Consider the following 27500-nt stretch of genomic DNA (forward strand, 5'->3'; position numbering starts at 1 on the left):
GAACGATTGCATTACAGCGGAGGGGTTATTTTGGGGGGATTAGCTGCCGGGGCTCCCTCCCTCGCCTCCACTGGCATGGCAAGGAATGATGCTTCCTTTTTTCAGTTCTCCCTACCGTGTTTGCTTTCATATTATCGGCAATTGATGTCAATCATTCATTTGTGGTTATTGGTTTACAGTTCCTTTAATAGAAGAACAATGGCAGTCTTAACGGATCTGTCCAATCACCGTGAGGGTAATTAATGACAACATCGACCATTAGTGATGTTGGTGTGCACGCAGCGTGGTCGCCTGAGGAGGATTGAATGGTTCATATTTTCCCTCTTATAAACCAAAGACCATGACACTGAGGCCTGTGGCTGTACTTGAGATCAGCGACAGATTTTTTAAGCGCTGTAGGGAGCCTTGTTTGCGAAGATTACGTACTTGCATGTGTTGTTTGCCAACGAACTTGCGTTTGTTTTATGCTTGATTTTTTTCGAGTTTACATTTTACTAACAACTGATGTCTAATTTCTTTTAATATTTTCCTTTCAATTTTTCAAGGAGTTTGTCTGCAACCGTAAGGCTTTTTATCAAATAAGTTGTGAGGAATATAAAGTGTGGTTAGGCAGCCGAACGCCGATGCTCCCCATTCCCTTTATATTATTATTATTATTATTATTATTATTATTATTATTATTATTATTATTATTATTATTATTATTGCTGTTTTTATCATCATCTCATCGTCCTTTTTATTATTATTATTATTATTATTATTATTATTATTATTATTATTATTATTATTATTATTTAATTTCCCTTGTCGTTTGTTATTATTTCTGCTGCTGTTCTTGAGAAGAATATTTGAAGAAATGATATATCTAAGTATATTCGCTTAATTAAGGTATGATCCTTGAAAGGAATGCCACCCATGTTTACTAAGAATTAGTGTAGTCATTTGAAACTTCATCACTGACTTTGTGGAGCAAGATATCTAGTTTATGATAAGAAATCAAGATAACCGATAAGCGAATGCCACGATAAAGAGATTTTCTAGATATCCGGGAGGACATACTTGTGGTTTTCTTTACTGTAAATTGAACTTAGTTGCGTGGGAAAAAAAGTGCCCATCTTTCCTATTCTTTCTTTATAACAGTATCACTAAGATCACAAAATTTGTGGTTACATCTTCTTATTTCCTTCCAGTTATTTCGGCCATTGTGGTAATAATCGCCGTCATTGTTACTATCTCCCTTTCAAGAGCTTCTGATCTTAGGTCGTCGTAAAAAATATATGAAAAGATTCTGTTTCGAGGAAAAAAAGCGTGACGGTTGTATCTGTAAAGAAAAAGCGTTCCATTGTGAAGGTTTTATGGTCTAAAACGACCCTTTGAGTACAATCTTGTTCACGAGAATGTTCAACTTGCATAGTTCGCTGAAGTGGTCAAGTGAAATCAAATGACGAAATTGTTACAAGAACAAAGAAGTATTTCTCTTTTACATGCACTCTCTCTATTCCTAGACTGTTTTTCCATAGTGACAATGTCAGACAAACCTCGCTCTTACTGATCAGCTTGTGAAAATGTAGATTTTCCATTATCAAGTCTCTCAGACTATATACGCAAATTTGCCAACATTGCAGGTGTCCAGCCTAAGTCATGCTCCAAGGGGGTTAGTGCCGTCAGTGTACCTCATGCGGTGCACTGTAGGCATTACTTAAGGTTCTTTGCAGCGTCCTTTCAGCCCCTAGCTGCAACCCTTTCATTCCTTTTACTATACCTCTGTTCATACTGTCTTTCTTCCATCTTACTTTCCACCCTCTCTTAACAATTGTTTCAACATTATTTGCAGCGCTGAATGACCTCATGGGTCCCAGCGCTTGGCCTTTGGTCTAAATTTTATATTCTAATTCCAGCTTAAGTCAAGATTATAACAAAATATGCGCCGTAGTGATTGCAAAATCTGTTGTCAAAATGTGATCTTTTCATACACGTGAGGTACGATTGTCATTGCGATGACCCCTAAAAAGGTTTTTTCTTGCCTCAGCCTTGCGGTCGATCTGGACTTAGGATTGTTTATATATACATCGGTCTCAGTGGCATGTGGATAATGCTAAGGCAGTTGTTCTTCCAAAGTTCTTGTTCCCTTTGGAGCCTTCCATACGGACCTGTGCCCATAATAATAATAATAATAATAATAATAATAATAATAATAATAATAATAATAATAATAATTGCATGAGTCACTAAATGTGAAGAAATCTGTATTATATATATATATATATATATATATATATATATATATATATATATATATATATATATATATATAAATATAATATATATACACATATATTTACAATGACATCATTTTGGATTTCTTCACCAACAATAATGATATTAATATTAATACTTTTATTCAGCTACACGCTTTTTCTTCTCGAAGAGGGTGGCTCTAGGAACTGCCACCCTTCCGGTTCCCTGCAGCTATTTTCAGGGCGAGGTTGCTAGACCCACAAGTTCTCAAGGGGTTTTTTCTTGATGGTCAAACGTCGAAGCACCGACCAGAGCCGTCGTTGCTTAACTTAGTTAACCGGACCACCAGTAGAATAATGAACGTACATCTGATGTCATCTAACAATTTAATTTATTACTTTGATACCGCTCTTTCATGCTCTTTATTGGATGCCCGGCCTAATCGTTTCAATAAAAGGTAACGCTAGTATTGCCCCCGTCAATGGAAACCTAACCCTTACATAACTTTTTAAGTACTCCCTAACTATCAGGCGACCCGCTGTCCCAGCTTTATACCTGCGGTAATACGATTATGGAGTTAGTGTAGTTATCCCTATTACGTGTTTCTCTGTTATGTAAACATTTCCGCCTTTGTTGGTTAGAGTAAGAGGCAATACTGCCATTCGGAATATTCCAAGTTACTAGGAGTCTGAGTAACAGATGCTGCGAAGTCTTACTTTTTCACCCTTGTAAATGCAATGTGTGTTTTTGGCTTTATTCTTTCCAAATGTAGTTAACATGTTTCGTAAATATGATCGTACATAATATGTACGATCATATGCAAAACTATATATTATATAGTTTTGCATGTGTGCCTCCATGCATTACAAGGGTGTATATGTAACTTGATTGGTTTACGCTGTAATTTGCGTTTAGGAGAACAGACGAGAGGAAAGAAATCAAATGCTTGCATAACAGGCAAATATATTCAGGATAAAGTTTTTTTTTCAGAATTTGCATTGGTTTGAATAATGATTTAAATATATATATATATATATATATATATATATATATATATATATATATATATATATATATATATATATATATATATATATATATATATATATACATATACAGTATATACATTTGTATGTATATGTATGTGTGTTACACACACCAGAGAGAGATTTTAGGTAGAAGGTCATGCAGACTGAAAACACTATGATACCTTCGTAAAGCTTATCTGGGTATTTTATCTGGTCTTGCTGAAAGGATATGATAACGGTATCTGTAAGTCGATCAATCTTGGTTGCTTAGGTCACTGGTAAGGGTGAAGATTGCGTGCATTATAATAAGTGCTTTACAGTAAGTCACTGAAAAGTAGGTTGGACAGTGAGATAATAATACAGGATGTAGGAAAAGAGGAAATATTTAGTAAATTGTAAATGCATAAGCACATCTAGAACAGATCCCTCGAAAGGTTTGGAAGTATATCGATGGAAATATAAAGAGAACATAAAGTGACTTTTAAAAAAATGTACAGAACTAAGATATGGTAAAAGAAATACAAATAAGAGTCATGTGTGTCCTTCCGTATTTACAGTATTTGCGTAGCATGGTTCGACGTGCTGCCAAGTAAAGGCGTCGTGTTTGCTGACTGAAATCACTCTTCACCAGACCACTGATTCACAATTCTGAGTTCATCATCATTTGCTGAAATTATAAATATTTGTCACCTTCTGAAGCAATTTTTTTTTATTCCCGTTCAAAACATACCTCTCAAGAGGCGAAGCACGCTTAAAACAAAAGGAACAAAGAAAGTTGTATTTAGTGTGACAGTGCATAATTTTCTCATATGACGGTTAAATTTCAGTTCGGCTTTTGCATCAACTTTATAATGAATATTGGCAACTCGTTTCGTTCCGTACGATTTATAAGGAAATGGGTGGGGTTAGCACATCTTTCGCGTTTGGTGTCTCCTTCACCTGGCCAAGCTTTCAATCGGTAATCTTTGCTTCTGTAAACTTAAGGCTTAATGGTTCAGTTGCATTACTGTGGTTAAACGTCAAAATTTATTCCTGTATTTATCAGTGAGTAGTAAACTTTGTTTGGCCCAGCCGGATCTGTTTCTGAATCATTAACTAAAATACCAAAGACCTTCAAACTTTATGGACAGACACCTGACAGTTCAAACTTCGACACTGAAGCAGTGGTTCTCAACTCGTTTCAGGTCATGGACCACCAGCCAATAAAAAAAATATCGTTGACCATTTTTTTTTTGGTAACAATAAGTAAAGCTTACACAATAAACATTTTGAATTGGAATATATTTCTTACACAAGAATTACAACCTGAAGACTGTCATTATATTTTTTGAGCCGGGAATAATACAATGAGATGAATGGTCAGATATTTATCTGGATAGAGTTGGTATTACTGCATTTTCAGTAAATTAAAAAATATATGTATCACTCTCCAGTTTATTACCAAAGGTACTGAACGTCTTGTGAATCACCCAAAATGTCATTATGGACCACTAGTGGTCCATGGACCACCAGTTGAGAACCATTGCACTAATGAGAAACCAGTCTTATTAAAGACAAATGGCAAAGGAAGCCAGACAACTCCATATTCGGGTATGGATACATCAAACCTATCGACTGTCGGTCTCACGAATCCCACAGCGTAATGTTGACAGCGAAACCAAGAGAAGCGTTGACATACATGATACTCATGCTGTGACGTTTCAAGGAAGAACTTTACTCTTAGCGGAAGGACAGACGTATATGTAAATGGGCGGAAAGATCGACAATGGGGCCAAAGGACAGGTCAGTTTCTAAATGCCCCGAACGGTAAACCTAGGACATAAAGACCAAAAAATGTAAAGATAAAAAAAAAAATACGTATAATATCAGCATAACTCTCGTAGTCCTGGAATGTAACGAAAATCATTTCTTTGTGAAATTTATTTATATGTTGGGAGGGAATGAACCACCTATGTTGAAGCCCGAATATGTGATGCATCAGGAGAAATAAGGGATCTAGCAGGTTAATGTAGGGTATCACGCGAATCCTCTGGGTGCCCGTGGATGCTGGAGTTACAGCTATGGCATCCATTGACTGAAACGGGCTGATGTCGTTTCCTTGTGGAATGAGTCTTTCGTGTTTATTCTTTTCATTCATAGCCTAAATCAGTTAAGAAGAATTTTATTTCTGACCAGTCTCTCTCTCTCTCTCTCTCTCTCTCTCTCTCTCTCTCTCTCTCTCTCTCTCTCTTCGTCGTCTTTATGATAGTGATTTAGACCAAACGAAAGCCTTTTAAGAAACGAAGAACTAATATAACGTTGATTTGTTTGATTCCTAACTAATTTTGTTACGAACTCAACTTGGTGGGTTTATTGCATTGGGACCAGGGGGTGGGGGAGGGAAATGGAAGAGGAGAGGAAGTAGTTTAACAGGAAACGTAGCCATCTTGATAAGATAGAGTTAAGACCCTTAATTCCATAACCCTTTGATAAGGGATAGCCAGTGGCGTCATCGTCGAATCAAAGGGAATATAAATGTTCATTAAGAAGGTGGAAGAAGTAAAATATGGAATAAATTACGAAGGATGGCTGTGAGCTTTTCAGAAACAGCATGAGGAATTGTATGAAATAAATTATGAAGGAAGGCAGTGAGCTTTCAAAAACAGGATGAGGAATTGTGTGAAATAATATACGAAAGATGGCTGTGAGCTTTTCAGAAACAGGATGAGGAATTGTGTGAAATAATTTATGAAGAATAGATGTGAGCTTTTCAAAAACAGGATGAGGAATTGTGTAAAATAATGTATGAAAGATGGCAGTGAGCTTTTCAGAAAGAGGATGAGGAATTATGTGAAATAATATATGAAAGATGGCTATGAGCTTTTCAGAAACAGGATCAGGAATTGTGTGAACTAATGTATGAAGGATGGCTGTGAGATTTTCAAAAACAAAATAAGGAACAGGCGTGAAATAAATAATGAAGGATGGCAGTGAGTTTTTCAGAAACAGGATGAGGAATTATGTGAAATAATATATGAAACATGGCTGTGAGCTTTTCATAAACAGAATGAGGAATTGTGTGAAATAATGTATGAGAGATGGCTGTGAGATTTTCAGAAACAGGATGAGGAATTGTGTGAAATAATGTATGAAAGATGGCTGTGAGCTTTTCATAAACAGAATGAGGAATTGTGTGAAATAATGTATGAAAAATGGCTGTGAGATTTTCAGAAACAGAACGATGAATTGTGTGAAATAATATATGAAACATGGCTGTGAGATTTTCAGAAACAGGATGAGGGATTGTGTGAAATAATGTATGAGAGATGACTGTGAGATTTTCAGAAACAGAATGAGGAATTGTGTGAAATAATGTATGAGAGATGGCTATGAGATTTTCAGAAACAGGATGAGGAATTGTGTGAAATAATGTATGAGAGATGGCTGTGAGCTTTTCAGAAACAGGATGAGGAATTGTGTGAAATAATGTATGAAAGATGGCTGTAAGCTTTTCAGAAACAGGATGAGGAATTGTGTGAAATAAATTATGAAGGATGGCTGTGAGCTTTTCAGAAACAGGATGAGGAATTGTGTGAAATAATGTAAGAAAGATGGCTGTAAGATTTTCAGAAACAGGATGAGGAATTGTGTGAAATAATGTATGAAAGATAGCTGTGAATTTTTCAGAAACAGGATGAGGAATTGTGTGAAAAGATGCATGAAAGATGTTTGTGAGCTATTCAGAAACAGGATGAGGAATTGTGTGAAATGGATTATGACGGATGGCAGTGAGCCTTTCAGAAACAAAATGAGGAATTGTGTGAAATAATGTATGAAAGATGGCAGTGAGATTTTTAGAAACAGAATGAGGAATTGTGTGAAATAATATAAGAAAGATGGCCGTGAGATTTTCAGAAACAGAATGAAGAATTGTGTGAAATAATATATGAAAGAAGGCTGTGAGGTTTTCAGAAACAGAATGAGGAATTGTGTGAAATAATGTATGAAAGGTGGCTGTGAGGTTTACGGAAACAGAATTAGGATTTGTGTGAAATAATGTATGAAAGATGGCACTGAGATTTTCAGAAACAGGGCGAGGAATTGTGTGAAATAATATATGACAGATGGGTGTGAGCTTTTCAGAAACAGGATGAGGAATTGTGTGAAATAATATATGAAAGATGGCAGAGCTTTCAGAGAAACAGAATGGGGAATTTTGTAAAATAAATTATGAAGATTGCAGTGAGCTTTTCAGAAACAGGATAAGTGTGTGAAATAATGTATGAAAGATGGCAGTGTGTTTTTCAGAAACAGAATGAGAATTGTGTAAAAATAATGTATGAAAATGGCTGTGAGCTTTTCAGAAACAGAATAGAATTGTATAAAATAATATATGAAAGAAGGCTGTGAGATTTTCAGAAACAGAATGATGAATTGTGAAATATTGTTTGAAATATGGCTATGAGTTTTTAGAAACAGAATGAGGAATTGTTTGAAATAAATTATGAAGGATGGCAGTGAGCTTTTTGGAAATAGGATGAGGAATTGTGTAAAATTATGTATGGAAGACGTTTGTGTTTTTCAGAAACAGAATGAGGGAATTGTGTGAAATAAATTTGAAGGATGGCAGTGAGCTTTTCAGAGACAAAATGAGGAATTGTGTGAAATAGTGTATGAAAGATGGCTGTGAGTTTTTCAGAAACAATGAGGAATTGTGTAAAATAATGTATGAGAAATGGATTTGAGCTTTTCAGAAACAGAGTGAGGAATTGTGTGAAATAATATATGAAAGATGGCAATGACCTTCTCAGGAAAAGAATGACGAATTGTGTGAAATAATGGATGAAAGATGACTGTGAGCTTTTCAGAAACAGAATGAGGAAAAGTGTGAAATAATGTATGAAAGATGGGTATGAGCTTTTCAGAAAAAGAATGTGGAATTGTGTGACAAAAATTATGATGGATAACTGTGAGCTTTTCAAAAACAGAATGAGGATTTGTGGGAAATAATGTATGAAATATGGCTGTGAGCTTTTCAGAAACAAGATGAGGGATTGTGTGAAATAATTTATGAAAGATGTCTGTGAGCCTTTCAGAAACAGAATGAGGAATTGTGTGAAATAATGTATGAAAGATGGGTATGAGCTTTTCAGAAACAGAATGAGGAATTGCATTAAATAAATTATGAATGATAACTGTGAGCTTTTTAGGAACAGAGTGAGGAATTGTGTGAAATAATGTATGAAAGGATGGCTGTGAGCTTTTCAGAAACAGGTTGAGGAATTGTGTGAAACAATGTATGGAAAATGGCGGTGAGCTTTTCAGAAACAGGATGAGGAATTGTGTGAAACAATGTACGAAAGATGGCTGTGAGCTTTTCAGAAACAGGATGAGGAATTGTGTGAAATAATGTATGCAAGATGGCTGTGAGCTTTTCAGGAAGAGAATGAGGAATTGTGTGAAACAATGTATGAAAGATGGGTGTGAGCTTTTCAGAAACAGAATGAGGAATTGTGTGAAATAATGTATGAAAGATGGCTGTGAGCTTTTTAGAAACAGGATGAGGAATTGTGTGAAATAATGTATAAAATATGGCTGTGAGCTTTTCAGGAACAGAATGAGGAATTGTGTGAAATAATATATGAAAGGAGGCTGTGAGGTTTTCAGAAACAGAATGAGGAATTGTGTGAAATAATGTATGAAAGATGGCTGTGAGCATTTCGGAAACAGAATGAGGAATTGTGTGAAATAATGTATGAAAGATGGCACTGAGATTTTCAGAAACAGGGCGAGGAATTGTGTGAAATAATATATGACAGATGGGTGTGAGCTTTTCAGAAACAGGATGAGGAATTGTGTGAAATAATATATGAAAGATGGCTGTGAGCTTTTCAGAAACAGAATGGGGGCTTTTCAGAAACAGAATGGGGAATTTTGTAAAATAAATTATGAAAGATTGCAGTGAGCTTTTCAGAAACAGGATAAGGAATTGTGTGAAATAATGTATGAAAGATGGCAGTGTGCTTTTTCAGAAACAGAATGAGGAATTGTGTAAAATAAGGTATGAAAAATGGCTGTGAGCTTTTCAGAAACAGAATGAGGAATTGTATAAAATAATATATGAAAGAAGGCTGTGAGATTTTCAGAAACAGAGTGATGAATTGTGTGAAATATTGTTTGAAATATGGCTATGAGTTTTTAGAAACAGAATGAGGAATTGTTTGAAATAAATTATGAAGGATGGCAGTGAGCTTTTCGGAAACAGGATGAGGAATTGTGTAAAATTATGTATGGAAGACGTTTGTAAGCTTTTCAGAAACAGAATGAGGAATTGTGTGAAATAAATTTGAAGGATGGCAGGGAGCTTTTCAGAGACAAGATGAGGAATTGTGTGAAATAGTGTATGAAAGATGCCTGTGAGTTTTTCAGAAACAGAATGAGGAATTGTGTAAAATAATGTATGAGAGATGGATTTGAGCTTTTCAGAAACAGAATGAGGAATTTTGTGAAATAATGTATGAAAGATGGCAGTGACCTTCTCAGGAAAAGAATGACGAATTGTGTGAAATAATGGATGAAAGATGACTGTGAGCTTTTCAGAATCAGAATGAGGAATTGTGTGAAATACTATATGAAAGATGGGTATGAGCTTTTCAGAAAAAGAATGTGGAATTGTGTGAAAAAAATTATGAAGGATGGCAGTGAGCTTTTCAAAAACAGAATGAGGGTTTGTGGGAAATAATGTATGAAATATGGCTGTGAGCTTTTCAGAAACAAGATAAGGGATTGTGTGAAATAATTTATGAAAAATGTCTGTGAGCCTTTCAGAAACAGAATGAGGAATTGTGTGAAATAATGTGTGAAAGATGGGTGTGAGCTTTTCAGAAACAGAATGAGGAATTGCATTAAATAAATTATGAAGGATAACTGTGAGCTTTTTAGAAACAGGATGAGGAATTGTGTGAAACAATGTATGAAAAATGGCTGTGGGCTTTTCAGAAACAGGATGAGGAATTGTGTGAAACAATGTATGAAAGATGGCTGTGAGCTTTTCAGAAACAGGATGAAGAATTGCGTGAAATAATGTATGAAAGATGGCTGTGAGCTTTTCAGGAAGAGAATGAGGAATTGTGTGAAACAGTTTATGAAAGATGGCAGTAAGCTTTTCAGAAACAGAATGAGGAATTGTGTGAAACAGTGTATGAAAGATGGCTGTGAGCTTTTTAGAAACAGGATGAGGAACTGTGTGAAATAATGTATAAAAGATGGCTGTGAGCTTTTCAGGAACAGAATGAGTAATGGTGTGAAATAATGTATGAAAGATGGCTGTGAGCTTTTCATAAACAGAATGATGAATTGTGTGAAACAATATATGAAGGATGGCTGTGAGCTTTTCAGAAACAGGATGATGATTTACGTGATATAATGTATGAAAGGTGGCTGTGATGTTTTCAGAAACAGGATGAGGAATTATGTGAAATAATATATGAAAGATTGCAGTGAGCTTTTTAGAAACAAGACGAGGAATTGTTTGAAATAATGTATAAAAGATTGCTGTGAGCTTCTGAGAAAGAGGATGAGGAATTGCGAGATATAATATATGAAAGATGGCTTTCAGCTGTTCAGAAACAGAATGAGAATTGCGTGAAATAATGTATGAAAGATGGCTGTGAACTTTTCAGAAACAGAATGAGGAATTGCGCGAAATAATGCATGAAAGATTGCTGTGAGCTTTTCAGAAACAGGACGAGGAATTGCGTAAAATAATATATGAAAGATGGCTGTGAGCTTTTCAGAAACAGAATGAGGAATTGTGTGAAATAATGTATGAAAGATGGCTGTGAGCTTGTCAGAAGCAGAATGACGAATTGCGTGAAATAATGTATGAAAGGTGGCTGTGAGCTTTTCAGAAACAGCATGGGGAATTGTGTGAAATATTGTATGAAAGATGGCTGTGATGTTTTGAGAAACAGAATGAGGAATTCCCTGAAATAATGTATGCATGGAAGATGGCTGTGACCTTTTCAGAAACAGGATGAGGAATTGTGTGAAATAAATTATGAAGGATGTCAGTGAGCTTTTTAGAAACAGGATGAATAATTGTGGGAAATAATATATGAAAGATGACAGTGAACTTTTCAGAAACAGGATGAGGAATTATGTGAAATAATGAATGAAAGATGGCTGTGAGCTTTTCAGAAACAGGATGAGGAACTGTGTGAAATAATGTATGAAAGATGACAGTAAGTTTTTCAGAAACAGGATGAAGAGGGGTATAAAATAATGTATGAAAGATGGCAGTGAGCTTTTGAGAAACAGAATAAGGCATAGTGTGAAATGAATTATGAAAGATGACTGTGAGCTTTTCAGAAACAGGATGAGGAATTGTTTGAAATAATGCATGAAAGTTGGCTGTGAGCTTTACAGAAACAGGATGAGGAATTGTGTGAAATTATGTATGAAAGATGGCTGTGAGCTTTTCAGAAACAGGGTGAGGAATTGTGTGAAATAAAATATGAAAGGTGGCTTTGAGCTCTTTAGAAACAGGATGAGGAATTGCGTGAAATAAGTTGTAAAGTATGGCAGTGAGCTTTTCAGAAACAGAATGATGAATTGTGTTAAATAATGTATGAAAGATGGCTGTGAGCTTTTCAGAAAGAGGATAAGGAATTGTGTGAAATAATTATATGAAAGATATCTGTGAAATTTTCAGAAATAGAATGAGGAATTGTGTATGAAAAAAGGCTGTGAGCTTTTCAGAAACAGGGTGAGGAATTGCGTGGAATAATGTATGAAAGATGGCTGTGAGCTTTTCAGAAGCAGGGTGAGGAATTGTGTGAAATAATGTATGAAAGATGGCTGTGTGAGCTTTTCAGAAACAGGATGAGGAGTTGTATGAAAGAAGGCTGTGAGCTTTTCAGAAACAGGATAAACTGTGTGAAATAATGCATGGATAATGGCTTAGAATTTTTCAGAAACAGGATGATGAATTTTGTAAAATAAATTATGAAACGAAATAAGGAATTGTGTGAAATAATGTATGAAAGATGTCTGTGCGCTTTTCAAAAACAGGATTAGAAATTGTGTGAAATAATGTATGAAAGATGACAGTGAGTCTTTCAGATACAGGATAAAGAATTTTATTAAATAATGTATGAAAGATGACGGTGAGCTTTTGAGAAACAGAATGCAAAATTGTGTGAACTAACGTATAAAAGATGGCTGTGAGCTTTCCAGAAACAGGGTGAGGAATTATGTGAAATAATATAAGAAAGATGGCTGTGATCTTTTCAGAAACAGGGTGAGGAATTGCGTGAAATAATGTATGAAGGATGGCTGTGAGTTTTTCAGAAACAGGATGAGGAATTGCGTGAAATAATGTATGAAAGTTGGCTGTGAGCTTGTCAGAAACAGAATGAGGAATTGCGTGAAATAATGTATGAAATATGGCTGTGAGCTTTTCAGAAACAGAATGAGGAATTGTGTGGAAGAATGTATGAAAGATGACTATGAACTTTTCAGAAACAGGATGAGGAATTGTGTGAAATAATGTATGAAAGATGACAATGAGCTTTTTAGAAATAGGATGAAGAATTGTATGAAATAATGTATGAAAGATGGCAGTAAGCTCTTCAGAAACAGAATGAGGAATTGTGTGAAACAATTTTTGAAAGATGGCTATGAGCTTTTCAGAAACACAATGTGGAGTTGTATGAAATATTGTATAAAAAATGGCCGAGAGCTTTTCAGAAACAGGATGAGGAATTTTGTCAGAAACAGGATGAGGAATTGTGTAAAATAATATATGAAAGAAGGCAGTGAGCTTTTCAGAAACAGGTTGAAGAATTGTGTGAAATGATATATGAAAGATGGCTGTGAGCTTTTCAGAAACAGGATCAGGGATTGTGTGAAATGATGTGTGAAGGGTGGCTATGAGATTTTCAGAAACAGAATGAGGCATTGTGTGAAATAATATATGAAAGATGGCTGTGAGCTTTTCAGAAACAGGATGAGGAATTGTGTGAAATAATGTATGAGCGATGTCTGAGCTTTTCAGAAACAGAATGAAGAATTGTGTGAAATAATGTATGAAAGATGGATGTGAGCATTTCAGAAACAGGGTGAATAATTGTGTGAAATAAATGATGAAGGTTGGCAGTGAGCTTTTCATAAACAGGATGAGGAATTGTGTGAAATAATGTATGAAAGGTGGCTGTGAGGTTTTCAGAAGCAGAATGAGGAATTTTGTGAAATAATGTATGAAAGATGGCTGTGAGCTTTTCAGAAACAGAATGAGGAATTTTGTGAAATGATCTATGAAAGATGTTTGTTAGCTATTCAGAAACAGGAAGAGGAATTGTGTGAAATGAATTATGACGGATGGCAGTGAGCCTTTCACAAACAGAATGAGTAATTATGTGAAATAATGTATGAAAGATGGTGGTGAGATTTTCAGAAACTGAATGAGGAATTGTGTGAAATAATGTATGAAAGATGGTGGTGAGATTTTCAGAAACTGAATGAGGAATTGTGTGAAATAATGTATGAAAGATGGCAGTGAGATTTTCAGAAACAGAATGAAGAATATTGTGAAAGAATGTATGGAAGATGGCTGTGAGGTTTTCAGAAACAGAATTAGGAATTGTGTGAAATAATGAATGAAAGATGGCTGTGAGGTTTTTAGAAACAGAATGAGGAATTGTGTAAAATAATGTATGAAAGACGGCTATGAGCATTTCAGAAACAGAATGAAGGAATTTTGTAATATAAATTATGAAGAATGGCAGTGAGCTTTTCAGAAAGAGGATGAGGAATTGTATGAAATAATGTATGAAAGATGGCATTGTGCTTTTCAGAAACAGAATGAGGAATCGTGTAAAATAATGTATGAAAGATGGGCGTGAGCTTTTCAGAAATAGAATGAGGAATTTTATGAAATAATGTATGAAAGATGACTGTGAGATTTTCAGAAACAGAATGAGGAATTGTGTGAAATAATGTATGAAATATCGCTATCAGTTTTTCGGAAGCAGAATGAGGAATTGTGTGAAATAAATTCAGGATGGCAGTGAGCTTGTCGGAAACAGGATGTGGAATTGTGTTAAATAATGTATGAAAGCGTTTGTGACTTTTCAGAAACAGGATGAGGAATTGTGTGAAATAAATTATGAAGGATGGCAGTGAGCTTTTCAGAAACAAGATGAGGAATTGTGTGAAATAGTGTATGAATGATGGCTGTGAGTTTTTCAGAAACAGAATGAGGAATTGTGGGAAATAATGTATGAAAGATGGCAGTGACCTTCTCAGGAAAAGAATGGTGAATTGTGTGAAATAATGGATGAAAGATGACTGTGAGGTTTTCGAAAACAGAATGAGGAATTGTGTGAAATAATACATGAAAGATGGGTGCGAGTTTTGCAGAAACAGAATGAGGAATTGCGTCAAATAAATTATGAAGGATGACTGAGGTTTTTAGAAACAGAATGAGGAATTGTGTGAAATGATGTATGAAAGATGGCTGTGAGGTTTTTAGAAACAGGATGAGGAATTGTGTGAAATAATGTATGAAAGATGGCAGTGAGCTTTTCAGAAACAGGATGAGGAATTGTGTGAAGTAATGTATGAAAGATGACAGTGAGCTCTTCAGAAACAGAATGAAGAATATTGTGAAAGAATGTATGAAAGATGGATGTGAGCTTTTGAGAAACAATGAGGAATTGTGTGAAATAATGTATGAAAGGTGGCTGTGAGCTTTTCATAAACAGGATGAGGCATTGTGTGAAATAATATATGAAAGATGGTTGTGAGCTTTTCAGAAACAGGATGAGGAATTGTGTGAAATAATGCATGAAAGATGGCTGTGATCTTTTCAGAAACAGGATGAGGAATTATGTGATATAATATATGAAAGTTGGTTATGAGCTTTTGAGAAAAAGGTTGAGGAATTGTGTGAAATAAAATATGAACGATGGCTGTGAGCTTTTCAGAAACGGGATGAGGAATTGCGTGAAATAAATGATGAAGTATGGCAGTGAGCTTTTCAGAAACAGAATGAGGAATTGTTTGAAATAAATTATGAAAGATGGCTGTAAGCTTTTCAGAAATGGGATGAGGAACTTTGTGAAATAAATTATTAGTGATCTCTGTGAGTTTTTCAGAAACAGGGTGAGGAATTGTGTGAAATAAATTATGAAGGGCTGCTATGTGATTTTCAGAAATAGGATGAGGAATTGAGAATGTGGATGATACACAGGAAAAGAAAATTGATAATAGGAAATTAGAAAAACAGCTGAAATTTGTGAAACAAGTGGAGAAGAGCTGAAAATGAAATGTAAGTTGACGTTTTCATGCCCTTCCCAAAATCTCTGTCGGCCATCTTGAATTCTAAAAAAAATTAAAATAAACTTCGCCGGTATTTATAAAATATATTCATGTAAAGAGGTTTACGATCAGAACTTGTCATAACCAGTCCAGATGAGTCAAAGATAATCGAAAATGAAACTTAACGTATTATTGAATTATTTATATATATTTTAAAATTGTCTGTTACTTAAAGTTGCTGAGAGGGGTCCTGATAGGGCAATAATGAAGATAGCCATTCTCAAGTTCGTTAATCCTATAGTAATATGGTATATTACTCCTTTAGCTGTAGTTATAAATTTAGATTTTCAAAGCTTCTGTGAACCTGTCTCGAAATGTTATCACAAGTACTTTCGTAACGAGCAAGAAAGCTGGTAAAGTGGTGTAGTAGATAGCAAGGGAAAGAGGGAACAGGGGAAAGATATCGTAAATGAGAAAAAGGATATAGGTATTGTTGTGAATTAAAAAAAAGAGTAAGAGGGCAATGTTGCTGTAATAGTGATAAGGGCAGAGTTAGATTAGGTTATGAAGGGAAAACTTACGAAGAGAAAAAAACCAAATCTTTGAAAGGATCAAAAAAGAAGAATGAGTTTATGTAAGTGCTTAACAATAAAAAAAAAAAATTATACCAGGGAAACGTATCGTTTTGGAAAGGAAAATAACGGTGTAACCACCGATGAGATCTTGCACTCACCCGGAGCTTGAATTACCGCGTGTTATGCAGAATTTCCCCGAAGATGTCCCCGCTAACGTAAGATATCCAAAATGCCAAGGCGGTATTGCATTTCTGGCCTTATTCTCGTGGGATTTCGCAACGAGTTTTCCGTTGCAGTGGTTTTTGTTAGTTGATATATCCGCACGATGCGAGCGATTGGTTGCGTCTCTCTGGGAAGGCCTTCTTTGTGTTTGGGAATTCATGCGAGAAGTATCTTATTAATGTTTCTCTGGGAGAGAGAGTGAGAGAGAGAAGGGGGTGGGGGAAGGAACGATATTTAATAGTAAATTTGTGCCACATGAGAGAGAGAGGGAGAGAGGAAAAATATTTAATTCTAAATTGTGTTATTTCTTCGCATTTGTTTTAAGGACAACTTATACCTGATCGGAGTTGAAAACCGTCATCTTTTATACAAAAAAAAAAAAACACTTGCATAGGGCAACGTTGAATAGCTGTATTAGATAATTGAAAGAAAGCACCGGATAAGTTGGTAAATGATATACCATATGACAGATCACGGCCAGAATTCGTTTGTTACGCAATCATGACTGTGTCGGGTGACACAAAGGTATAAAAATACTGTGTGCTCCTGACTAGTGTTTGTGAATGTCATGATTTGTATGATATAATGACTGTATTTATGTCATTTGTTACGGAGCAAAATAAGTGGTTTTTTAGGAAGTATTTTTACTCTAATCAACTAGAATAGACCCATACACACATACATAGGCGTACTAAGACTTATTTCGCAATACATTTGTGTTATTTTCTTTCGTGTTGATCTTTTGAGAGTCGCATATATATATATATATATATATATATATATATATATATATATATATAATGTGTGCATGTATGTATGTATACATACTGTATATATACATACAGGATATATATATATATATATATATATATATATATATATATATATATATATATATATATATATAAAGAGAGATAGAAAGAGTGGGCACCATGGCTGACTGGTACAGCTCGTAGATCATGTTTGCAGGTTCGCTCCCAACCTCGCCCCCCTCTCTTTCACATGTAAATGAATACCATTGTATCCTGGGATCATGAGAAAATCGTGGGGCTGGCAACGTCATTCCTAAAGACTTGCCCACTTAATATGACGGATTGGTATAATTTCTCTTGACTGAGTTATGATATGTAACTTGAATTTCTGAACATTTACACTTAATTTTCTCCATATACTGTGATGCTCGTCTTGTCCCTGCAGTTATTGCCTTAAGTAATAGCTAGCTCATTCCGTTCATTTTGTACCACAAGAAATTTTAGTGTCGTAGGTAACCGTGTAGCCTATGTAGAAAGTGCAGTAATGATTGTATTCCATATAACTTCAAACCTTTCATATTTCACGAGCTATTGTCAGCCACTATTCAGCCGTAAAACTGAACCAGTTAATGAATGACACGTCTGTTGTCCTCTGTAGTTGGTATCTGTAGTAGCCCTGTTTTTCTTATTCTTTTTACCTGTGTGCAGTCTATTTTGTGGAAGTTTGTTGGGAAATTGATTTTTGCCTGTGATGAATAATCAGTTATTTCAAAGAAAAATAAACCCAGACTTCGGCAAAAGTTTTTCGGGGGAAAACCATGCATTGATATCAGGCATCATCATGGCCTTACCTTGGTTCCATTTTCGAAGCTTTTCCTTAGAAAGTGTCTAACTTCTTCGAGATCCAAGTCCGACTGGAAAGGAGCTTTGAAAACCTTCAAGTGGACATGTGGATGCGAGGTAGAAAATGATAAACAATTTATAGGTCAGCGTCAACTTTTGTTTTAAGTCAGTCGGTCAGTTAATCAATTTACTGCAGTCATATCAACATAACTCCTTGGGATGGTATATACAATGGGCATCTCTTCTTGCTTCCCCTTCACCCCTCCCGACCCCAGTTAGGCTCTTCTCATTCACATTTCATTGCTTTGAATTTAAACATTTTTGTTCCGTTTTTATAACAAAACAACCAAGTTATGATTCAAAGCTACGATTAACTATTCAGTCCGGCAGTTCATCATAAAACAGTCAACAATATTTTCTACGTTTCCGTCTAAGTAAACAACTATTCATTGTAAACACAAATAAATTCATCCTGTCGCTCTGCTCTGTGCTGCCCACGTAGTCTCGCAGCTTTGTGTTTTGCCCCCCACACAATAATACATCCTACCTGCATTTATTGTTTGTATTGTTTGTTGGAAGGATGTTTTCGTGTCATTGTGATCTATCATTGAAGAAAACAACGTTCGTTTGATTGATTTTTATTTATATAAAAGTGATCTGCTTCAAGGTTGAGAAATATGTGAAACTGAATCGGTCTCGTTATGTTACCCCTGTACCACGAACAAAGGATGTTGTATAGGACATGAACTTTTATTGCCATTCTTCTCGCATTATAATTCACTGATTTATAAACTCTTTTTGTTATTTCCATAACTCACGTTGTTTATTGTAAATACTTTGGTTGTACGGTACAAGCTGTCAGTACTGATTTTTGTTGGTAAACTATGTTTACTTCTAGTTATTCATTTTCACAAACTTACGTTAATGCTGCATTATTACTGCTTTTTATTTTACTAGTCCCACCGCTAAATATGCTGCTTTTTACCCAAAGTAGTGTGAGGTATATTTAGTTCTACTGGAAGGATATCATTGTCGTGCAATTTTTTTGATAAAATTATCATGTCAACATTTTACTCTAAAAAAGGTACACAGTGCATAGGCGTACAGTAACAATAAAACGTAAAAAGAAAATAGATTTGAATGTGAATACTATCACCAATATATTCTGTGATCACTTTCATTCACTGGTTGGTTACTTTTCTTGGATGTCTCCTGAGTTGCAAGTAGGCTAACATTGTAAACATTATAATTGTTTGGAAACTCTTTGTTATGAGGTTACTGACACGGGTGATGAAAGTAAGGCTTCGATGTTGTTCGAACGGTAATTTGATAGCTCATGCGACTGAAGTTTGCATTGTTGGGATTTTTTTTATTTAGTGAATATATATATATATATATATATATATATATATATATATATATATATATATATATATATATATATATATATATATATATATATATATATATATATATATATCAAATATGAGGGGCGTTTTTATGGGCTCCTTATATTTGATGGAATTCTGTTTTAACAGAAAATATTTCAGTCATATATATATATATATATATATATATATATATATATATATATATATATATATATATATATATATATATACATATACACATATATACATTCATACATGTATATATATATATATATATATATATATATATATATATATATATATATATATATTAGCTGACCAACCCGGCTGTCCGGGATAACTCTGAATGACTCTCTCTCTCTCTCTCTCTCTCTCTCTCTCTCTCTCTCTCTCTCTCTCTCTCACACACACACACACACACACACACACACACACACACACACACACACACACACACACCCCTTCCCAACCCGCACCCCCTTTAGTGCCATTGATGTTTTAAACCCACAGTTTTCTTTTCCAGATAATAAGTCATATATATACTGAAATTGGCTATGATAAATTCGTAAAGTTACTAAGTCTACTGGGATAACCAGCCCAACTTCAGGGAAGTCCTTCCCATTCCAGCTTTGGTGTGCTAGTGATGTCTTACCCCAAAAGTGCTAATTTCTAGATAGTAAATCATTTGTATACCAAGTTTGGTTGGAATTGCTCAGTGTTTTTCAGGGTTATTCTGACACACACACGCACACTCACACACACAAAACGTGGTGAAACACTGATTTATCTACACTGTTTTGCAGTGTTTAGTACTTGCCCCTGTGGGTTAAATGTATTTCGCCATGTTTAGCACTAAGCCCTGGGGGATCAGATGTCCGTAAGTGCAGTTGATCCCCAGGGGCTAGTACTAAACACGGCGAAACATATTTGACCCGCCAGGGGCTAGTGCTAAACATGGCAAAACAGTGCAGATGAATCACTCTCACGCTGTGTTTAGTACTAGCCCTCGAGGATAAAATGTTCCTAAGCGAATTGACATTTCATTAAATTTTAGGGACTTGTGAAACCCTGATTTCACATATTCTGTAAACAACACACACACACACACACACACACACATATATATATATATATATATATATATATATATATATATATACATATACATATGTATATATGATATATAATGAAATATAAAAGTATTATATCGTATTGTCTCAGAAATATGAGGTAAAATCCACAATGAAATACAAGTATTTCACTGTGGATTGTACCTATATATATATATATATATATATATATATATATATATATATATATATATATATATATATATATATATATATATATATATATACAGTATACATATATATATATATATATATATATATATATATATATATATATATATATATCCCTTTTGCAATAATATAGTTTGTTCTCTAGCTTACCAAAGGAGTAAAATTGTGGTTGCCATTGGCCTCAGAAAGGGTTTATTTACCCTTGAGGGAGTATTCTCTCCTACTAATAAGTTCACAACCCTTTATCATTCGCTTCTCAATCTTGGGGGACATTCTGTTTGCATCATTTGCAGTTGGTACACACTAGGGTAATAATGTCCTATTTTACCACTTACTGCGGCTGCTATAGCAGTCTTTTTTTAAATGGATTAACATGACTTGTATATTTGCTGTCAGCCACATGATAAGGGGACTCAACCACCATTTAAGGAGAATTTCCCTCCTCAAGGGGTTTATAACGTACCACTTGGTTCGCCTATTCCTTGGGATACGATGCATTAGAATCCTAGGCCACTGGAGACTTCCAAGGGGGTAGGAATTAAAATAAGAAATTACATATATATATATATATATATATATATATATATATATATATATATATATATATATATATATATATATACATATATATGTGTGTGCAATTTCTACTGACTAGTTCCATATATACACGGAACTAGTCAGTACATGAGCACGTGTTTGACGTGTATTGACTAGTTTCATATATATATATATATATATATATATATATATATATATATATATATATATATATATATGTATATACATGTATATATATACTGTATGTATATATATATATATATATATATATATACATATACATATATATATATATGTATATGTATGTATGTATTCATATATATATATATATATATATATATATATATATATATATATGGAACTAGTTAATACATGAGCACGTGTTTGACAGAATAAATTTTTATTCACATCGGGATCGAACCTAGAACTGTTTAAAGAAAGGCCAGAGTGCTACCAACTGACCCCTGTGTGGGTCAGTTGGTAGCGCCCTGGCCTTGCATTTGAGAGACCTGGGTTCAATCCCGATGTGAGTCAAATTTATATATATATATATGCATGTGTATGTATATATGTATTTATTTATTTATAAATATCGTTTAATATCGAATTCACTATCCTTTGCGAAGAAATTGCACAAGATAGCCGGGTGGTCAAATTAACAGTCCATCGTTGTTTCTTAAACCGGATATATTGTTCGAATCCTAGCTAGGGCAGAAGCCCTCATCAATTATTAATCACTTTCGGTGTAAGTTTTCCCAAAACATAGTGAAGTGGAAATTAAACTATATTTGTGGCTTAATATTTGTGAATATAACAAGTCAACGCATGTAAGTGGCAAATATTCATATATATATATATATATATATATATATATATATATATATATATATATATATATATATATATATATATATATATATATATATATATATATATATATATATATATATATATATATACAAACAGGATGTAACACATGTTTATGCAAATATTTTGGTGAATGAAAAGAAGTAATTTTGAGCAGAAAATGTTCTATAAAACATACGCATTTTAAGGCTTCGTTTGTCGGTGAAGGGAATTTTAAAATAGCAATTATCATTAGCGCTGCTTTCATGCATGGAGGTTTGTAGCGGGAGGTTGGAGTATCCTGGGATGGGGGCGGGGCGGGCCGCCGGTTGAAGTGAATAAGGCAAGTGGATTGATAGTCTTTTAATTATGATTTTTTTTCTTGCAAATAATCTAATTTCAACAATTAGCCAACAGTGGTAACGTATAACTGTACATACCATGTAAGTGGTATAAATGTTGCTGAGCAACATTCATCTGTGATGGCTGAAATCTAGCTCGCTCTTTCCTGCCACCTCGTCACGGAATTTTTGAATCAGGAGCCATGTTTAGGTCTACGCATATGACTGGTGTCTGATGAATACTTTAGATGGAGAGGGCGAGGGAGAGATTTCTAAAATACATTTGAAATCTGATGTGTCTAATGAGTAAGCAAGCCTACCTTTGATGGAGGGGAGATTCAATTAGGCTTACTTTTTTTTATCGGTTTCCAGTGAATACCACCGATAGGGAGGGAAACCGATTCAATGATACATGCATTTTTTGTTTTCCAAAATCTAAATAATACATTTGACTGGAGGGTACACTATTCACATCGGCATAATCGTTCCGTCCTCCTTCTATACATCACTGCCCTCCCCCAACATCCCAGGCCACTTCGACCTTCCATTACCAACCTCCATTGCATGAAAGCAGCGCTGATGATATCGGTTATTTTAAAATTCCCCTCAGTGACAAACGAAGCCTTAAAATGCATATATTTATAAAACATTTCTGCTAAAAATAACTTTTCTTTCATTTCCCAAAATATTTATAAACTCATTGTTACACTATATATATATAGGATATATATATATATATATATATATATATATATATATATATATATATATATATATATATATATATATATATATATATATGTGTGTGTGTGTGTGTGTGTGTGTGTGTGTGTGTGTGTGTGTGTGTGTGTGTGTGTATCCAATGCAGCACGAAGGGACGCGTGTTTGAGAATAAAATCCATGTTAGAAGGTGAGTGAAAACCGGGACTTTGAACAAGTACTTTCTTTGTTTATTCTACATTTTCAAGCCCACACTGAATACAAAACCGGTTGACAGAGCCTTATATACATAAACAGAAGGGGGACTGGGTTGCAGTTTGTTAATCAGGGCAGCATGTTCTTTAAACAAAAAAAGACAGGGACAAAGGATCAAGGATAATCCAGGGTGGAGATTAACATTGCTGGTGGAAGTAGCTTCAATAAATACAGTTTCTAGCAGATTCCTTTTCCTATGGTCGTTGACCTTGTAGATTATCGTTGACTTATCCCAGTTCATCACATGGCCTGTCTTAAGCCAATGATCTGCGGTGCCATTATTTGATAAGCCTCTTGAAATGGCATATACAGTATTGTTGTTGGGAGCTTCTTACTGTCAGTCCTTTTGATGTTTGACCAATATAAATCTTATTACATCCTTTACAAGGAATACTGTATACAATGTTGCTTTGAATTGGGCAGGCTGCTCTTAATTAGTTTATTCTCAAATATTACTATATTTAAATACTAATTTAATATCAGTAGTTTTTAAAATGGGTACTGCAGGAATGAAGTAGGATGAAATGGTAAACAGAAAAATTCCTAAGTTCTTTGTTAACAGTGGTTAGATTGTATATGTCTTTGCTTTATTTTTGCAAAGTTCAAAAAAATATGGAGGGTAACATAATGAATTTCCTATTTTATCAATAGTTTTAAACTCTTCCAAAATTCAGGACTACAAATTTTAAGAGCTCTAAGATATTTACTGGAAAATGTTGACACCTCAATTTGTTTAGCATGGTTAGAGTAAAAATGAATATATGAAAAAGTATTCGTGGATTTCTATATAGTTTGAAACAAAATTGGTGTTATTTCTAATAATTAAGACATCCAAAAATGGTATAGAGTTATTTTCCTCATACTCTATTGTGAATTTTATGGATGGTACAAGATTATTAGTTGTTTTGCAAGAAATCAGGAATATTTACATTAACTTTTACTATACAAAAACAATCATCTACATATATAACCCAAAACACCTTAGAGAATAGATTTCTTGGAATAAGTCTAGACTCAAAGAATCCATGTGGCGAAAAAAGGGTTCCCCATAGCCATACCAAATATTTGTTCGTAAAAATTAACATTGAAAGTGAATTTACAATTTTTTATACAAGAGATATCAAATTAATAATCACATTGGTAGTTAATTCTAGATTATACAAGTCCAAATGTTGTGATAAATATTGAAGTAAGTGATCAATAGGAACTTTAGTAAATAAAGATGTCACATCAAAACTGGTTAATTTGTCAGTACTGGATAATTCAATATGGGAATCTAATAGGAACTGTGTTTATTGAAGCTACTTCCACCAGGAACGTTACTCTCCACCCTGGATTATCCCTTGATCCATTGTCCCCGTCTTTTTTGTTTAAAGAACATGCTGCCCAGATTAACAAACTGTAACCCCGGCCCCTTTCTGTTTTTGTATATAAGGCTCTGTCAACTTCTTTTGTATTTAGTGTGAACTTAAAAATGTTGAATAAACTAAGGAAAGTACTTGTTCAAAAGTCCAGTTTTACTCTTCTTCTGACATGGATTTTATAGTATATATATATATATATATATATATATATATATATATATATATATATATATATATATATATATATAAATATATATATATATATATATATATATATATATATATATATATATATACATATATATATATATATATGCACTTATATTTATAATATATATTACCTTATATATGTATATATACATACACACACACTATATATATGTATGTATGTGTGTATGTACGTTTGTATGTATAAACGCTCTACATTTGGGAGCTAATAGATTTTTTATGTTGAACAATGTGTACTATATAAAAATGTAAGCGAGTTTTCGTTTTCCTTAATCAGTTGATCTTCAATCATTATCTCCTGAAATCTTATCAACACAGTCTTTAGCTATCGAAGATGTATAAACGTTATTAGTCTGATTAGTCTCTCTCTCTCTCTCACGTAAACACACACACACACATACATACACACACACACAATGTTCTTAAACTGGTGTGTAATGCATCGGATATAGGTTAAGGCCTTGTCCAAATACAGCAACTCAGACCGGAATACAAACGGGAAGTAACTTTTAAAGTTTTGAGTGCATTGCGTGAACATGAAAATAACATATTCCTGATGTTGGGAGGGAAAATATGGTTAATGTTAAAGTATATTACTTGCAAATATATAACCGGCTTGAGATCCATGGAGTGGAAGTTTTAGTGACGGGCAACTCGTTTTTAGGATCTTTTGTCACTTCCTTAAAATAAGGCTTTAAATGGTCGTTAAGTAGCTCCTTCTGCTGTGTTTAATTTCCTCCCTTCCCATCCCCTAATTTCTGCTGTTTCTCTTTATTACTCCTTCAATAACATCTTCCCTTATTTAGTTTCTCGTTGGACGAGTCGGTAGAGTTGTCGGCTAGCACTCACTAGGCCCGAGTTCGAGTCTCCGACCGGCTAATGAAGAATTAGAGGAATTTATTTCTGGTGATAGAAATTCATTTCTCGCTATGATGTGGTTCGGATTCCACAATAAGCTGTAGGTCCCGTTGCTAGGTAACCAGTTGGTTATTAGCCACGTACAAGAAGTCTAATCCTTCGGGCCAGCCCTAGGAGAGCTGTTAATCAGCTCAGTGGTCTGGTTAAACTAAGATATACTTAACTTCTTACTCATTTTACTGTCAGAATGTCTCTTTCATTCCACTTAAGTTATGAAGCATTTTTTGCCCAACGAAAAAGAGCATTGCTTTGTTCCTTTCTGAATTAGTTTAAACATGAACGAAGTTGCTGTAAGTTAAAAATGAAAGAAAATAAATAAATGTATATGTCAATAGGCATGTATAAACATGATGTTAAATAAAACCGATATATGTGTGCCAGTTCTTACGAGTTGCTTGTAAACCATATGGTCGCGGATGTTTCATTCTAGTCAGTTGTGATGTTCAGTTACGCAATGTATTCACTCGAATTATGGGAGAACCTCCGTTGCTTATGATGCTGTCGTTGTAATTTAAAAGTACCGCTGGCATTTAAGGTTTCCAAAAGAGCAGATAGACGCATGGATTTATACTGCGAATTCGTGAAGGTGCTAGACTTCATTTGATCCTGAATAAATTTTACTGAATAAATTTTTTTGCTGTGGGATTAACTCTTTTTTTTGTCACTAGCATTTAAGAAGGTCTGAAAATATACCTCTTACAGTTTTGTATCTCAGTCTAACGAGACTGGAATCTTCATAGATGAAAGTGTCATATTTGAGGACACTTTCATCTGTGATGAAAAGTAAAAAACGAGTACAGTATATCTGTAAGCTCCAATCTTCAGTAATTAATTGCAGCCATAGTATTGCACTCAAAAATGAACTAACTGAAAATTTGAGAGACGTGAAAAGTGGGCATTATACTCACTTCAGGCTTCCAATACGCATGATGATGACTTTAGAGGAAAACGATCCAGGATCTCAATTTTTCGAATTTTTTATATTTATAGAAAATGATTTTTATCTGTAATTCTTAATAAAGGTAAATAGTATTTCTTACTGAAGCAATTTACTCACAGAAAAAGATGACAGAGGAAGGTTCCCGGATGACTTTCAGTCACTCACTGGATTCTCGGGGCTTTTGGAGTCTCGGATGATGCTCAAGTTTTTATCTTATCGTTCGCTTCATCAGCTCTTTTTTGTAATCTTTCATTTTTTCATATCATTGTACTATGCTTTAGATCACCATTCCCGATTTCGTTATGCTATGTTTGGCATTATCATTAATCTTATCATTGACTCCACATTAAGAATGCTTTAGAATGCTAGGAGGAACATTTTTCTTTACTGTAACATTAATGTGAGTCGTCTTTGTTCGCCTCGTTATCAGTGTAAGATTGCAAATGCCACTTTATACTCTCACTGTGGATAATAATGACTCTAACATGAACAAGTAACCATTAGAATAAAGAAAAGGATGTACTGGATTTTTTTTTTTTTGTTTTTTTGAAAATTATGATATTGTTGATGGCTTTCTTTATGGCTTTGAGTTTTAGGCTTAAGTTTTGGATAACAGGAATCAGTATTGCTTCTTTTTACACAGGAACGTTGCGGTGCTCACGTATTAGTATTATCTCTCT

General features: G+C 34.3%; 1 protein-coding gene across 2 annotated transcripts in view; it reads right to left on the reverse strand.

The window, feature by feature from the left end:
• LOC136843648 (trichohyalin-like) overlaps nt 1–27500 on the reverse strand; it is a 52374-nt gene that overhangs the window by 22436 nt on the left and 2438 nt on the right. Inside the window, exon 1 of one of the 2 annotated variants that reach the window (XM_067112189.1) lies at nt 26938–26986. The exons of the other annotated variant lie outside the window; for it this stretch is intronic. The gene's annotated coding sequence lies outside the window, so the exon portion shown is untranslated. Of the gene's footprint in view, nt 1–26937; nt 26987–27500 lie in introns of those variants that run through there. 2 annotated transcript variants of the gene reach the window in all.

Source organism: Macrobrachium rosenbergii, chromosome 12 (assembly GCF_040412425.1).
Source record: "Macrobrachium rosenbergii isolate ZJJX-2024 chromosome 12, ASM4041242v1, whole genome shotgun sequence".
In the NCBI taxonomy this organism is placed as follows: Eukaryota; Metazoa; Arthropoda; class Malacostraca; order Decapoda; family Palaemonidae; genus Macrobrachium; species Macrobrachium rosenbergii.